Genomic DNA, 14,649 nt, shown 5'->3' with positions numbered 1-14,649 from the left:
ACTTTTTTCACACCACCTCCCGCCTGGGGCGGGGATCCGACAGTTCGGAGTGTGACCCCTCATCGCTGATACTTTATTATCGCTGGGCACGCGGGGGTCACGGGGGTTTTTTCTTTACGTGTGCTTTACAAGTGCGAGGATGTAGAGACCAGGGCGGGCCGCCTCCAGGTCCGTCCACTCTGCTTCTTCGGTCTTTTCTAGGGCCCGCTTCCACCCCGCATAGTTTTTCCCCGCTCTCATAAGAGACACACTGTCAAGTCCGCAGTTTCTGTTCTATACTCTCGCGGTTGTTTAAGGGGTAACAGGGCGGGGCCAAGGCAGGGGGCGGGGCTGGGCGGGGCGGGGCCGCGCAGGCGTAGTCCTCTGGCTCGCGGGCCCCGCTCGGGTGTAGGGAGCGTGCACCAGCGTGCGCACCCCCTCGGGTGCGTGGAAATGGAGGCAGAGAGGGCTCGCCCCCGTTGTGCTGGCGACCGTCACCTTTAAGTCCGGGGATGGAAATAGCGAAGAGGAGCTTTGAACCCCTCGCCCGGCCGGGTAGTGCAGCTGTCACCCGGCCCGCCCTAGCGCCATGCCAAATCGGGGGCTCCTTCCGATCAGTGCCCCAGCCTGCGCCCCCCTCTCCGGGCGCGGGCCGCCCGGACAGCCGCGCGGCCACTCCGAACCTCGCGGGTCACAGCCTCCTACTGATGAGGGTTTTGGAGATGGAAGCGCCCAAGTTGCGCTCTTTGCCAAGTCAGCGCCCACTGTGGCCTTGGACAGACACTTCGGCCTCCAAGCCACCCGCTCTGGGAGCTCCAAAGAGAGGGCGAGGCCCGTTCTACCCCTTCCCAAGACGGGTTTGAGCCTGACATCTTGACACCCGTCCTCGTCCTGATGCCAGCAGCTTGCAAATGGGTGATGCTGGAGCGCTGGAGGCGAGTGTCACAGACCTTTCCCCGGTGTTCCCTCAAGGTTTGTGTGATTTCTCTATAGTATAGAGTCTATAACAAAACGAAGAATTCCACGATTCTCCACTATTTCCCAATGTCCAGGTTCTAGGCATCTTTCAAGACCCGGCTCAGACTCGCCTGCTCCACACTTTCCTTTCTCTCTTCATCTGAACCTGTCTTACTGTCACCTAGGCTTCCCTTATTAAGGGAATAGATCCACTTAGAGACTAAATCTGCTCAAGTATAATCAAGACCTAAATCCTCTCCTTATCATATCCGCTGCTGCTGCTGCAGCCAGGCCAAGCCCTGGGTTGTAGTAGATGTGCTGTACACATGTGAGTGCAATAGATTCACTAAATCTCCCTGCCTAGTGGTTCTCAAAGTATGGTCCCTGGGCAGCAGAGCTTGTTAGACCTGCAAATTCATGTGCTCCACCCAGACCTCCTGAATCAGAAACTGGGAGTTGGGCTCAGTCGTCTGTGTTTTAACAGGCCCTCTACTTAATACTGATGCACACATAAGTTTGAGACCCACTGCTCTAACTTAAACATGGAAAGCAATTTTTCTTTTAAGTCTCAAGGTCTCTGGTGTAGTAATGACAATAATACACTCTGGCCTGGCTGGTGTGGCTCAATGGTTGAGTGTCGACCTCTGAACCAAGAGGTCATGATTCTGTTCCCAGTCAGTGCACATGCCCAGGTTTTGGGCTCCATGCAGGAGGCAGCAAATCAATGATCAATGATTCTCAACATTGATGTTTCTATCTCTCCCTCTCCCTTTCTGATATCAATGGAAATTTTTTTTTAAAGAATGCACTCTGTGAAAACTAAGTTCTTTGAGTGCACAGACTGTCTTTCTTGTCTTTGAAACCTTCTGTTCCCCCCATGTGTGTTGGAATCCTCTGCAGAGTTATTTCAGTCTGGAATTCTTGGTATTACCACCACCTTCCTCTATATCTCTTACCCCCAAGAAATTCTGACTCACTGGGTTTGGGGTAGGGTCCTGGGAAGTGAGATTTGGAAAAACTACTCACTAAGAACCTATTCCCAACAGATTGCTGAAAGTTTGATAGCGGGATTAACCATGGCCTAGCTGGGTGTTAGTAGTAGATTATAGTAGTGGTCCCAATGAATCACTCCTGATGTGTAGACCTGTCCTATGGTATCCACTCCCTTGTGTAGACCTGTCCCACATTGACTGTGGGCTTGGCCAAATGACTTGCTATTAGCCAATTAGTGGGGCATCACAAACCTGATCTGATAAGTGCTTGCTCGTTGGGACTTGCTATAATGTGTCTGCTGTAATGTGTTTGCTGTATGACTTATGAATATTTCATTCTGCTGTAGAAAATAGGAGAAACTGAAATATACACACAATTTGCTTATGAGACATGTTACACATAAAATAAATGGATATGTGTTTAAAAAGGATGGAAAAAATGAAAGTGCTATTTTAGATAGAAAGAGGTAGACCAAGTGAACTTTAAATACTAATAAGGCATGAATTGTACTACTTCTAGACTGACAACAATGTCATCCCTAAATTGGCCACCTACTAGTGACACCCATTATAGCCCCATTATGGCCTCAGGTAGTCTCCGTACAAGATAAACCCCTAGCTACTCAGCCAGCTAATGACCAGACACAGTCATGACCAGACATACTTGTCCTACATCTCTCTGACAGAAGAGATGCATGTTGGTTCCTGGCTCCTTTAATCTGCTAACCCCCCTCACTCACTCTTCACACTGGTCCTTGGAACTACCCCATCTGCAGAGAAGACTGGCCCGGCAGAGAGGGTTAGGACATACGAACATTGCATAAAACCAAATGTAGGTACTATGGTCCTTCCAGTCTGCTTGTACCCCATCTAAGCACGTTTATCTACCACATCTCTTTCCTGTTGCTTCTCACTCTGTTCTAAACTGGTTGATAAACTAGATAGCCGTTGCTGCTCTTTGAGTGAATGTGCTATGCCAGACTTGGTGGCTTAGGTAGCCAATTTATTTTGCTCTTGATTTTGTGGCTCAGAAATTGGGAAGGGCTTGCTTGGCCAGTTTATTGTTTGAGTCTCTTATCAGATGTCAGCTGCAGCTGCTGTCATTTGAAGGCTTATCTGGGCTGGACATCCAAGATGGCACACTCTGTGGCTGACAGTTGTCGCTGGCTGTTGGCTCTCTGGAAGCTCAGCTGGGACTATGAACCAGAGCCTTCACAATCCCTCCAGCATGGCAGACTTCTCACATGGCATCTGGCTTCCCTCAGAGTGAGTGTCTGAAAGTACCAGACTCATGGCCTTTTGAGACTTATGCTAAGAAGTCGTGCTGCATCACTTACACTTTATTCTACTAGCTACCGGCAAGCCACAAAAGCCATCTCAGATTCAAAAGAAGGGAATGTAGAGCCCTCACCTCCCCCCAGTTGGGGACATGTTTTAAAGCTGCTCAATTTCATACTCCATGGGCTCATATTTATCTGAACATCAACATACCTATAGGCAACAAGACTGTGACTGCCCACAACCAACATAAAAAGTGCATATACACATATAATACCCACACACGTGCATGCATGAACACACACCTATATGACTTTTTCAGGGTAGTATTTTGTAACTTTTTCCCCTTCCAGGCTTCCCATCATATTTGAGGTTGGGAGGGAGATTCATCAAGGTAAATATAAATAATAGGGCTATCCAATGCCTTCTGTTCAAACTTTAAACTCAGATTTTTAGTGAGGCATTCAAATCATTCATCTACTTTTAAAAAATGACTATCTTTGAGCCCAGCAGAAAGGTCAGTAGAAGGATTTTGAATGTTCCTATTTGTTTTGGAAGAAAAATAAGGAATCCATTCTGACTTTCTGAACACCTTTTCAGAGAGACTTATTAAATCAGCTAGAAGGGAACAACCTAGGAGAAGGTAAATTTGAGCAACAACCCCCAAAAAGTACAGGAATTGGACACGCCGGGTACTTCTGAAGGTAGAAATATAATTGAGCTAAAAAAAAAAGAGAGAGAGAGAGAAGACCTAGGTGAAAAACTTTAAGGGAGCAGTTATGAAGCCAGCTTTCCTTGTACATCTGATGCAGCTGGGAGGTTGCCACCTCCTTGTCCCAGCAGAAGTCTAGAAGTTTACTAGTGGAGACACTAGATTCAAAGGCAGGAGAAACACCAGAGGGAAGGGAGGTGCACCAAAAACAAGGAGATGGAGGGAGTGCCTCATTCTGACTCATGGATCCCTTGTCACGCTTCTGCTTTGCCTCAAAAACACAGGTAGCCATACTATTGGGGGATTTCCCTCTGAGCACCCACTGAAAGAGCTCAGCCAGACCACCCGACAATGAAACCATCCGTTAACTAGCTCTGCCACGCACAATTTCCAAACAGCTTTTTGTTTTCTCACTCTTAAATACAAAGTATGAGCCAGGAGCCCAAAATCACTAGTAAGTTGAAGAAAGCCTTCAAGATGGCAAGACAGAACCAAAATAGCTAGCATTTCTTTAATAGGGGGATCTCTGAGGATATAGGGAGCAAAATAAATGTTTGAAAAGGCATCACAATATCTTTGCAAAATAAGGAGAGATACTACATCTATGGAATAATAGGAATCTACAAAAGTAAGAACATCCAGAAAACAAAAATAATATTACTTGAAAATTAAAAATATGACAAAGTAAAAAATGTTTCAAAAGGATCAGAAGATAACATTGAGAAAAAATTTATTTAAAAGTAGATGGTAAATAATATAACAAATATAAAATAGAAGATAAATGACAAAATTAAAGACTCAGGTCAGGAGGTACAAGAGAGTTAAAGAAGATATAATAGTTTTGCAATATAAGGGAGAAAATTGTCAAAGAAATGTCTGAAGGAAAGTTCCCAAAAAGAAGGTCATTTGCTCCAGCAGCAAAGTCAGTGGCTCTCAAGGGACATTCAATAAAAAGAATCCCATTTCACAATGGCTTCAGACATCTCAACAGCAACACTGGACACCAGAAGACAATGGAGAAGCAGCTTTAAAATTCTGAGGAAAACTATTCCATCTAGAATTCTATATCTAGCAATCTGGTGTGAGGGTAGAGTATAACCTCAGATATTGAAGTCTCAAAATATTTACATTTCATATATCATTATCAGGAAGTAACTGTAAGATGTATCCCATTAAATTGAAGGATTAAGCCAGGAAATGGGAAGTCACAGGACAACTAGAGAGTGTCCAATCCAAATGGGAGCAAGGCGACGGAAGGTTTGGGGAGGTGTGCCTCTAATACAGAGATGGGTTTAATAGATTTTTTTGATGTATTTTTGAAGTATTGAAAGCAAGGTTACACTTCTGAGGGAAAGTTGGAGGATGGATTGGTGGTAGGTACTTTGAAAATTAAGCAAACAAAAACTAAGGCAATTATTAACGCTAGTAAGTAAAATTATATTAGGGGGGAAGTATATGAAATTAAAAGGTCACAGGTAAATAGTATTTACAAGATGATAATAATACAGAATGCTGAATTAACCAAAAATTATGCTATGTCTAAACTCGGCAGATGGGGAGGGGAAGTGTCTTAGTCAACTTGGGCTGTCGTATCAAAATACCGTAGACTGCATGACTTAAACAACGGGAATGTATTTCTCACAGGTCTGGAGGCTAGAAGTCCAGGATAGATTTCAAGGTAGATTTCATTCTGAGACCTCTTCTCCTGGCTTGTAGGCAGCTGCCATCTCTCTATGTGCTCACATGACCTATTCTTTGTATAAGTGGAGAGAGAGAAAGAGAGAGAGAGAGAGAGAGAGAGAGAGAGAGAGAGAGAGAGAGAAAACTTTCTGGTGTCTCTTCTTTTATAAGGGCACAAATCCCATCATGAGGGCCATACCCTCATGACTTCAACTAAACCTAATTACCTTCCCAAAACCCTATCTCTAAAAAGTGACACAATTTGTGGAGGAGGGACATTCAGTCCATAGCAAGAAGCGTGTGTGTGTGTGTGCGTGCGTGTGTGTGTGTGTGTGTGTGTGTGTGTGTGTTTATGTATATAGTGTTGTAGAGCAAGAAAGTGGGAGTAAGAAAGCTACATTCTTGTCTTTCATAGTAAGCATGCCAAGTAGGGTCACAACAGGACACAGATGGTAGTACACTCTAAATGGGATAATTTGAGGATACTTTCAATACTTCAAAAATACATAAAAAAGTCCATTAACAAAAAAACAATTTTTTTCTCTTTTTTATTTATATATTTTTAAATTTATCTTTATTGTTGAAAGTATTTCAGATGTTCCCCCTTTTTTCCCCCATTGATCCCCTCCACCCTGCACCCGCCCCTCCCAGGCCTTCACCACACTATAATCTGTGTCTCTGGCTATGCATATCCTGTATAATAAAAGCCTACTATGCAAATCCACCAAACAGCAGAACAACTGGTGGAATGACCGGTCGCTATGATGCGCACTGACCACCAGGGGACAGACGCTCAACGCAGGAGCTGCCCGCAGGCCCCAGGCCAGCCAAGGCGGGTGCCAGTGGAGGGAGGCGACCGGTGGTGGCCCAGGCGATCAGGGGGCGGGGCTGGAGAGTGGGCGGCACCAGGCTGGCCAAGGCGGGTGCCATCAGGGGCCCCCGATGGCCCCCTGGTCGCCCCTACAGATTGTCCCTGATTGCCGGCTGTGGGGCGTGGCTACAGTGTTTTGGCCAGGTTCAAGCCTCAGACTAATGAAAGGACAGGGTCCTCTCATTGCCACGTGCAAGTCCCAGCTGGAGGGCAGGGCCCTCCCAGCACAATCATAGCCAACGGCTGTGGTTGTAAGCTTGAACCTATGGTCTGAACACGTAGCCCCACGTGCCTTGTGATAGAGTTCGGGTGCATGTAGTTAAGTGAGGTTGAAACTCACAAGAATGCTGTAAACAACTTGATCACGCCCCTACTTTGCCTCGTGGCACCTGCTATAAAATAAAGACATGGCTTGTGGGCGCCAGCGCTGTCTCCTGATCAGGGAGCAGCGTTCCACTGAGACCCAGCTTTCATTCTCTTGTCTGTCTTTTCTCAATCCTTTCATCCCCTGCCACTCAGGGTCACTGAACCAGGCTGAGCTGGCATGGCACATAAGGCGCCCTGGGGCTGAGTATGCCATGGCCGTGCCAGCTTCCCACAGCCGGCCAGGCCTAGGGACCCTACCCGTGCATGAATTTCATGCATTGGGCCTCTAGTATGCATATAAATTCACCTATTACTCTCCCCTTGCTCCCCCCCCCCCACTTCCCTCTGAAATTTGCAAAAGGTGTGAAAGTAGGGAAGCCACAAGAGATAGTACAGTAACATGACTTAATAGCAATTGCACTGTCACCAACCTTAGACCCAAAGGGGTAAGAGTGGAGTGCATGGGGACCACAATCTAGAATGAGAGTCAAATAGAGTAGCCCTTCTTGAGGGAATCAGGGACTTCCAGTTGAAGACACAGCCAGCTAGAGTAGATCATCAAAGAGGAAGCTACAGGGGTAAATATTCTAATCAATCTCTCTCTCCGCCCCCATTTCTGTCTGTGTCTCCTCTTCTCTTCTCTCCTCTCTCTTCTCTCTTCTGTCTCCTCTCCTCTCCAGGTTCTCCCAACTAGAGAACAACTCAATTGAAAGCCAAAGGGACCATTCATAAACCCATTGATGTTGTTCATACAGGTGAGTTTCTCTGAACAGAAAACACAGAAGAGGGTAGAGAGTAGTTCCAAGGGACAAATGGAAAATATCCAACACAATAAGAACACACACAAAAATGAAGAAACAATAGGCATAATCCTATTATGTACTCAGAAGAAGCTTCTAAAAGAGTTGAAAATAATTGCCTTTCTGAACTAACAATTGGAAATAGGAAGACACTGTTGGGAACTGCTTTTTTATGTTATATGCTTTGGAGAACTATTTGACTTTATTTATTTATTTATTTATTTATTTATTTATTTTTAATATATTTTTATTGATTTCAGAGAGGAAGGGAGAGGGAGAGAGAGATAGAAACATCAATGATGAGAAAGAATCATTGATTGGCTGCCTCCTGCATGCCCCCTACTAGGGTGGAGCCTGCAACCCTGGAATGTGCCCTTGACTGGAATCGAGCCCGGGACCCTTCAGTCCGCAGGCCGACGCTCTATCCACTGAGCCAAACCGGGTAGGGCAACTATTTGACTTTTATAACAAAACTAGAGGCCCGGTGCACAAAATTCATGCACGGGTAGGGTCCCTAGTCTGGCCAGCGGTCAGGGCCGATCTGTGGGGCAACCAGCAGGGCAATTGGGGGGCTCTTGCTGGCACCTGCCTTGGCCAGCCTGGCACTGCCCGCTTGCCGGCCCCACCCCCCTGCCACCACCCACTTGCCAGCCAGCCCCACCCCCGCCATTGCCACCAGTCGCCTCCCTCTGCAGGGTGACTGGGGGGGTGATCAGGGGGCCCATGCTGGCCCCTGCCTTGGCTGGCCTGTGGTCTGCAGGCTGGGGGAAGCTCCTGCGTTGAGCATCTGCCCCCTGATGGTCAGTGTGCAATCGTTCCACTGGTTGTTCCGCTACTTGGTCGATTTGCATATTAGGCTTTTATTATATAGAATACAATGTTGATGGAAATAATTTTTAAGTGCTCTTTGGATTTGCAATGAGAAATCATTTATAATCTTTTGACATGCAATATCAGTTAAGTGCTGGGAGCGGAGGTCAGATTATAGAGGGTTGAGAAGAGAAGCTGAGTGGGAGATGAAATTTAAAAGACAGCCAGCTGTTGTTATTCAAACGTTTAGTTAAAGTCACTTGGTTTAGATAGATCAGAGGTGTTGTTTCATATGAACTGTGTTTTTGTTTTTTTAAAAATATATTTTATTAATTTTTTACAGAGAGAAGGGGAAAGAGATAGAGAGTTAGAAACATCGATAAGAGAGAAACATCGATCAGCTGCCTCTTGCACGCCCCCCACTGGGGATGCGCCCGCAACCAAGGTACATGCCCTTGACTGGAATCGAACCTGGGACCTTTGAGTCCGCAGGCTGACACTCTATCCACTGAGCCAAACCGGTTAGGGCTGAACTGTGTTTTAATGAGCTCCGCATACTGCTGCTTTGGTTCCACATGTATTATCCATGTTCGTGCACAGTTTTAGGATTCAGAACATCATTTTGTGCTTGTAATTATTAAAATGGTTTCTGGCTGTTATTTCTTAACCTGTCCCCAAAATATCATCTTGCCTCTGACACCCATTTCTCTTGCTGTATTTCTTTTGTATACCTTCCTAACAGAAAATCAAAGTTTGAACTATCTCTGACCTCCTCTTTTACTTCCTTCTTGTCCTTGCCAAATGCTATGCATTTCTGTCCATTAAATGTTTTTAATTTTTATTTCCTCCTTCCATCCGGCTGAGCCTGACAGAGTTTAAGCCATCAGGATTTGTTGGCTGTCACTATGGAGTAACTACCTCTCCATGCCTCTAAACTCTATCTCCAGTAGCTCTCCTTAGTAGTTAATGAACTTCATGATATTATTAGAAACTGCTTTTCCAGCCACATCTCTTATTACTTCCCCTTTCTTTAGAGAAACATGACTCCCTAAGTGCTCCCCAAGACTCCCACTCTTCACACCTGTGTTCACATTGTCACCTTTGCTTGGTGCACCTTCATCCTCATGTTCTCTACATGACCAATCTTTCCCATTTTTCAGGGCCCAGCTCAAATGTCTTCTCATATCCATGAAGATCTGAGTTCTTTTCCTGAACCTTTTCCTTGTGTTCTAGCACATAGTATGCCTCAATTATAAGCAATTTGAAGGAAGCTTCCCTGCCCAATTCATCTTTGTTTTCCCTTAGCAGCTAGCAAAGTATCCTGTACATAGACACACTCAATACATTTGTTGAATTTTTAAATTAAGTAGCCAGTCAATATTTTTCCTTTTTATTGAGGTTTAATTGGCATACAAAAAAAACTGGACATAATCATTTGTAAGTTCGGACATTTGTATACATTTGTGATACCATCACCAAAATCAATGTAAAAAATATATCCATCACTTCCCAAAGTTTCCTTGTGTCCCTTTGTTTTGTTTTGGTGAGAACATTTAACATGAGATCTACCTTCTTAACAAATTTTAAGCACACAATACTTTATTGTTAATTACAGGTGCTATATTGTTCAACAGATCTCTGAAACTTACTCATCTTATATAACTACTAGAGGCCCGGTGCACAAAATTTGTGCACGAGTGGGGTCTCTAGGCCTGGCCGGCGATCAGGGCCGATCGGGGCCTTCCAGCTGCCAGCCGGGGCCTTCCTTCATTCCATGCTGCCCCCTGGTGGTCAGTGCATGTCATAGTGAGCAGTTGAACTCCCGGTTGGTCGAACTCCTGAGGGGACAATTTGCATATTAGCCTTTTATTAGATAGGATAACTTTATACCATTGAACAACTCTCCTAATTCTCTCTTCCAACCCCCTAGTAACCACCATTCTGCTCATCAATATTTGATTTTATGATATACTGTTATTTGAAAGACAAAAAAGAGCAGTAACCTTAATGAACTGTCATCATAGTACTATCTAATTTTGTCCCAGGTGCCAGCAAGATTTAAAAAATATGATTGTTAAGGAAAAGATCCGGGGACTGAAAAGTCCTATTAAAATTGAGAAGCTGCCCTAGCTAGTTTAGCTCAGTGGATAGAGTGTCAGCCTGCATACTGAAGCGTCCCAGGTTCAGTTCTAGTCAAGGGCACATGCCCAGGTTGCAGGCTCAACCCCCAGTAGGGGGCGTGCAGGAAGCAGCCGATCAATGATTCTCTTCCAGCATTGATGTTTCTATTTTTCTCTCTCTCTCCCTTCCTCTCTGAAATCAATAAAAATATTTTTTAAAAATTGAGAAGCCATAACCCAATATTGTACCCATCATGTAAGTAAAGGTTAAGAACAGAGGTATAGGAGGCAGAGTAACCTGGGCTGAAATCTTGACACTGCCCTTTACCAGCTGCATATTTTTAGACCAATTAACCTCCTGTGTCTCCTTTCCTCAATTTCCTTCTTGGAAAAAATCAGACAATAATGGTACCTAAAAGCACTCATTAACTTTGGAATCAGACAGAATTGGGGAGTTATTATTTAAAAATGATGAGAGAACACTTCCAAATTCATTTTACTGGCCAGCATTAAACTCATATCAAAGCAAGATAAGGACACTTCAAGAAAGAAAATTACAGGCCAATATCCTCAATGAACATAGATGCAAAAACCCTCAGCAAATACTAGCAAACCAAATTCAGCAACGCATTAAAAGCATCTTACACCATGATCAAGCTAGATTTATCCTTGGGAATCAAAAGTGATTCAACATATACAAATCAATAAACATGATACACCACATTAACATATCATAAACCATACGATAGTCTCAATAGATGCAAAAAATTTGACAAAATTTAATATCCTTGAATGATTAAAAAAACCCTCAACAAATTGAGTGTAGAACTATACCTCAACATAAAAAAGGCTACATATGACAAACCCACAGCTAACATCATACCCAACAGTGAAAAGCTGAAAGTTTTTCCTTTAAGATCAGGAATAAGAAAAGGTTGCCCACTCTTATCACTTCTATTCAACATAGTACTGGAAGTGTCAGAGTAATTAGGCAAGAAAAAAAAAAAGGCATCCAAATCAGAAAGAACGAAGGTAAATTGTCTGTTTGCAGATGATATGATTTTATATTTAGAAAATCCTAAAGACTCCACCAAAAAAACTATTAGAATAAATAAATTCTGTAAAATTGCAAGATACAAAATCAATATACAAAAAGCAGTTACTTTTCTGTACACAATGAACTGTCTGAAAAAACTTAAGAAAGTAATTCCATTTATAATAGCATCAAAAACAATAAAATACTTAGGATAAATTTAACCAAGGAGGTGGAAGATCTATGTAGTGAAGACTATAAAACAGTGATGAAAGAAAGTGAACAAGACTCAAAATAAAAAGATAGGCCATGTTCATAGATTGGAAGAATTATATCATTAAAATGTCTATACTCCCCAATGACATCTATAGATTTAATGCAATCCCTATCAAAATCCCAATGGCATTTTCCACAGAAATAGAAAAAAATCCTAAAATTCAAATGTAACCACAAAAAACCCTGAATAGCCAAAGCAATCTTGAGCAAGAGCAAAACTGGAGTCATCACATGGTCTGATTTTAAACTATATTACAAAGCTATAGCAATCAAAACTGTATGGTGCTAGCATAAAACATTTGAACAGAATAAAGAGCCCAGAAATAAGCCCATGAGTATACAGTCAATGAATGTTTGACAAGGATGACAAGACTACACAATGGGAAAAGAATAGTATTTTCAATAAATGGTGTTGGGAAAACAATATCCACATTCAAAAGAATGAAATTGGGCCCTTACCTTACACCACACACAAAAATCAACTCAAAATGGATTAAAGACTTAAATGTAAGACCTGAATTTATAAAATTCTTAGAAGAAAACTAAGGGGTAAGCTTTTTTACATTGGTCTTGGTAATGATTTTTTGGATACAACACTAAAAGAACAGGCAACAAAAGCAAAAATAAACCAGTTGGACTATGTCAAACTAAAAAGCTTCTGCATGGTGAAAGAAACCAACAACAGAAAGAAAAAGCAACCTTTGGAATGAGAGAAAGTATATGCAAACTATATATCTGATAAGGGTCAATAACCAAAATATGTAAGGAACTCTTACAACTCAATAGTGGAAAAACAAATAACTGGGTAAAAAATGGACAGAAGACCTGAAGAGACATTTTCCCAAAGAAGACACTCAAATGATGAACAGGTATATGAAAAGGCACTCAATGCCAATAATCATCAAGGAAATGCAAATCAAAGCCATAAGAAGATATCACTTCATACCTGTTAGGATGTCAAGTACCAAAAAGATAAGAGCTAAGAAATGTTGACAAGGGTGTGGAGAAAAGGGAACCCTTGTACACTGCTGGTGGGGATGTAAATTGGTATAGCCATTATGGAAAATGGTATGGAGATTCCTCAAAAAATTAAAAATAAAACTACTATATTATTGGCATCTCAAAGAACTATCTGCACTCCAATATTCACTGCAGCATTATTCACAATAGCAAGATATAATAACCTAAGTATTCATCAACCGATGAATGGGAAAAGAAAATGTGGTATATTATTAAAACAAAATAAAATGGCAGACAGAAGCTTTTAAGCCATGTAAATGAAATTTAATCTATCTTATTTCATGAATGTGAGCAAAACAAGTTATTCATCCCTCCATCACTCCCAGGTTGCTATAAAGTCTGCTGATCAATTTCATAGTCATAGCTAATCATTTAGTATTCACCACACGGAAGACACTGTGCTAAGTACTTTGCATACTTCATCTCCTTTAATCCTCTTAGGCTTCCAAAGAAGCTTTTGTTATCTCCAGTTTATAGATAAGAATAATAAGGATGCTGATTATAGCTCACCATTTTTGAGTGCTTATTATGGTGCAGGTGCTGTGCTGTATCTTGAATATAGATTCGCTCTTTTTATTTTCATTAATAACCTTATCAGGTAGGAACTATTTTTAACCCTCAATTTTTTAGAAGAAAACTAACGAAACAGTGCTGACAGGTTAGCTGTGCTGTCCAAGATTACACAGCTAAGAAATGATGGACAGGATTCAAACCTCTGGTCTCTGTGACTCCAGGGTTCAAGCTTTTTTATCTCTAAGGTCCAGCCAAGCTCTGGCACAGACATGTTGCCTTAGAGCGAAGAGACAGTTAGTTACTGTGACCTTGTCTGTGTGAGTTTCAAGGTTTCTGTTCATCTTCAGGGCCACCATCTTAGTCCTGGCCCGTAATCTCTGATCTACACCACAATAGCCTAAATAGTTTCCCTGCTTCTACTACAGCCTCATTCACATCCATAATCCTTAAAAGCAGACAAAATGGTTATCTTAGAATATAGTAAATCAGATCATTTCACTGCCTTGCTTAACCCCTTATCCTTCTGTTCTCATGGCTTAGAATAGAATCCTAACTCCTGAGTCCCTCACATAGGACCTTACATGACCTATCTGGACCCCATTCACATCGGGCACACACTGCCCTTTGCTCTACACTTCAGCCACACCGACTTAGGATCCTGGGACAGACCTATCTTGTCCCTGCCTCAGGTCTTTGGCCCTTGCTGTTCCTTCTGTAGTACTCTGCTTCTCAACTTCTTCACCGTGGCTGTCAAAACCTAGACAGTCAAAACATTTACTGATCACCCTAGATCAGTGGTTCTCAACCTTCCTAATGCCGAGACCCTTTAATACAGTTACACATGTTGTGGTGACCCCCAATTTCATTGTTACAAATTGAACATAATTAAAGCATAGTGATTAATCACAAAACAATATGTAATTATATATGTGTTTTCCGATGGTCTTAGGCGACCCCTGTGAAAGGGTTGTTTGACCCCCAAAGGGGTCGCGACCCACAGGTTGAGATCCACTGCCCTAGATAGTTACCTCTCTCCCATTTACTCTTACTCTTGTCACTTTGTTTTGCTATTTAGCAATTTTTTGTTATGTGAAATTACCTGGCTCATTCATAAAGTTGTGTACTGTAGCGGTCAAGCGGAATGAAGTTAACTAGAAGAGGACGTTCTGCCAGGAAAAGGCGGGAGCCTGCAAGCGGGCCACGTCAGAACAAAGTCTTGCACGCAAGACTTATTGTTCAGAG

At 42.7% G+C, this 14,649-nt stretch overlaps 1 protein-coding gene across 2 annotated transcripts in view; it reads left to right on the top strand.

Moving 5' to 3' along the window:
- Positions 1–386: 386 nt before the first annotated feature.
- TRMT12 (tRNA methyltransferase 12 homolog) overlaps positions 387–14,649 on the top strand; it is a 28,320-nt gene continuing 14,057 nt past the window's right edge. Inside the window, exons 1-2 of one of the 2 annotated variants that reach the window (XM_023751951.1) lie at positions 387–951; positions 7,516–7,590. The gene's annotated coding sequence lies outside the window, so the exon portion shown is untranslated. The remainder of the gene's footprint in view (positions 952–7,515; positions 7,591–14,649) is intronic. The other variant, XM_023751952.1, reaches the window with a different exon arrangement.

The sequence above is a fragment of the Myotis lucifugus genome, unplaced genomic scaffold (assembly GCF_000147115.1).
Source record: "Myotis lucifugus unplaced genomic scaffold, Myoluc2.0 scaffold_27, whole genome shotgun sequence".
NCBI lineage: Eukaryota > Metazoa > Chordata > Mammalia > Chiroptera > Vespertilionidae > Myotis > Myotis lucifugus.
The sequence above is the reverse complement of the archived record's forward strand: the minus strand, read 5'-3'. Positions and strand labels throughout refer to the sequence as shown.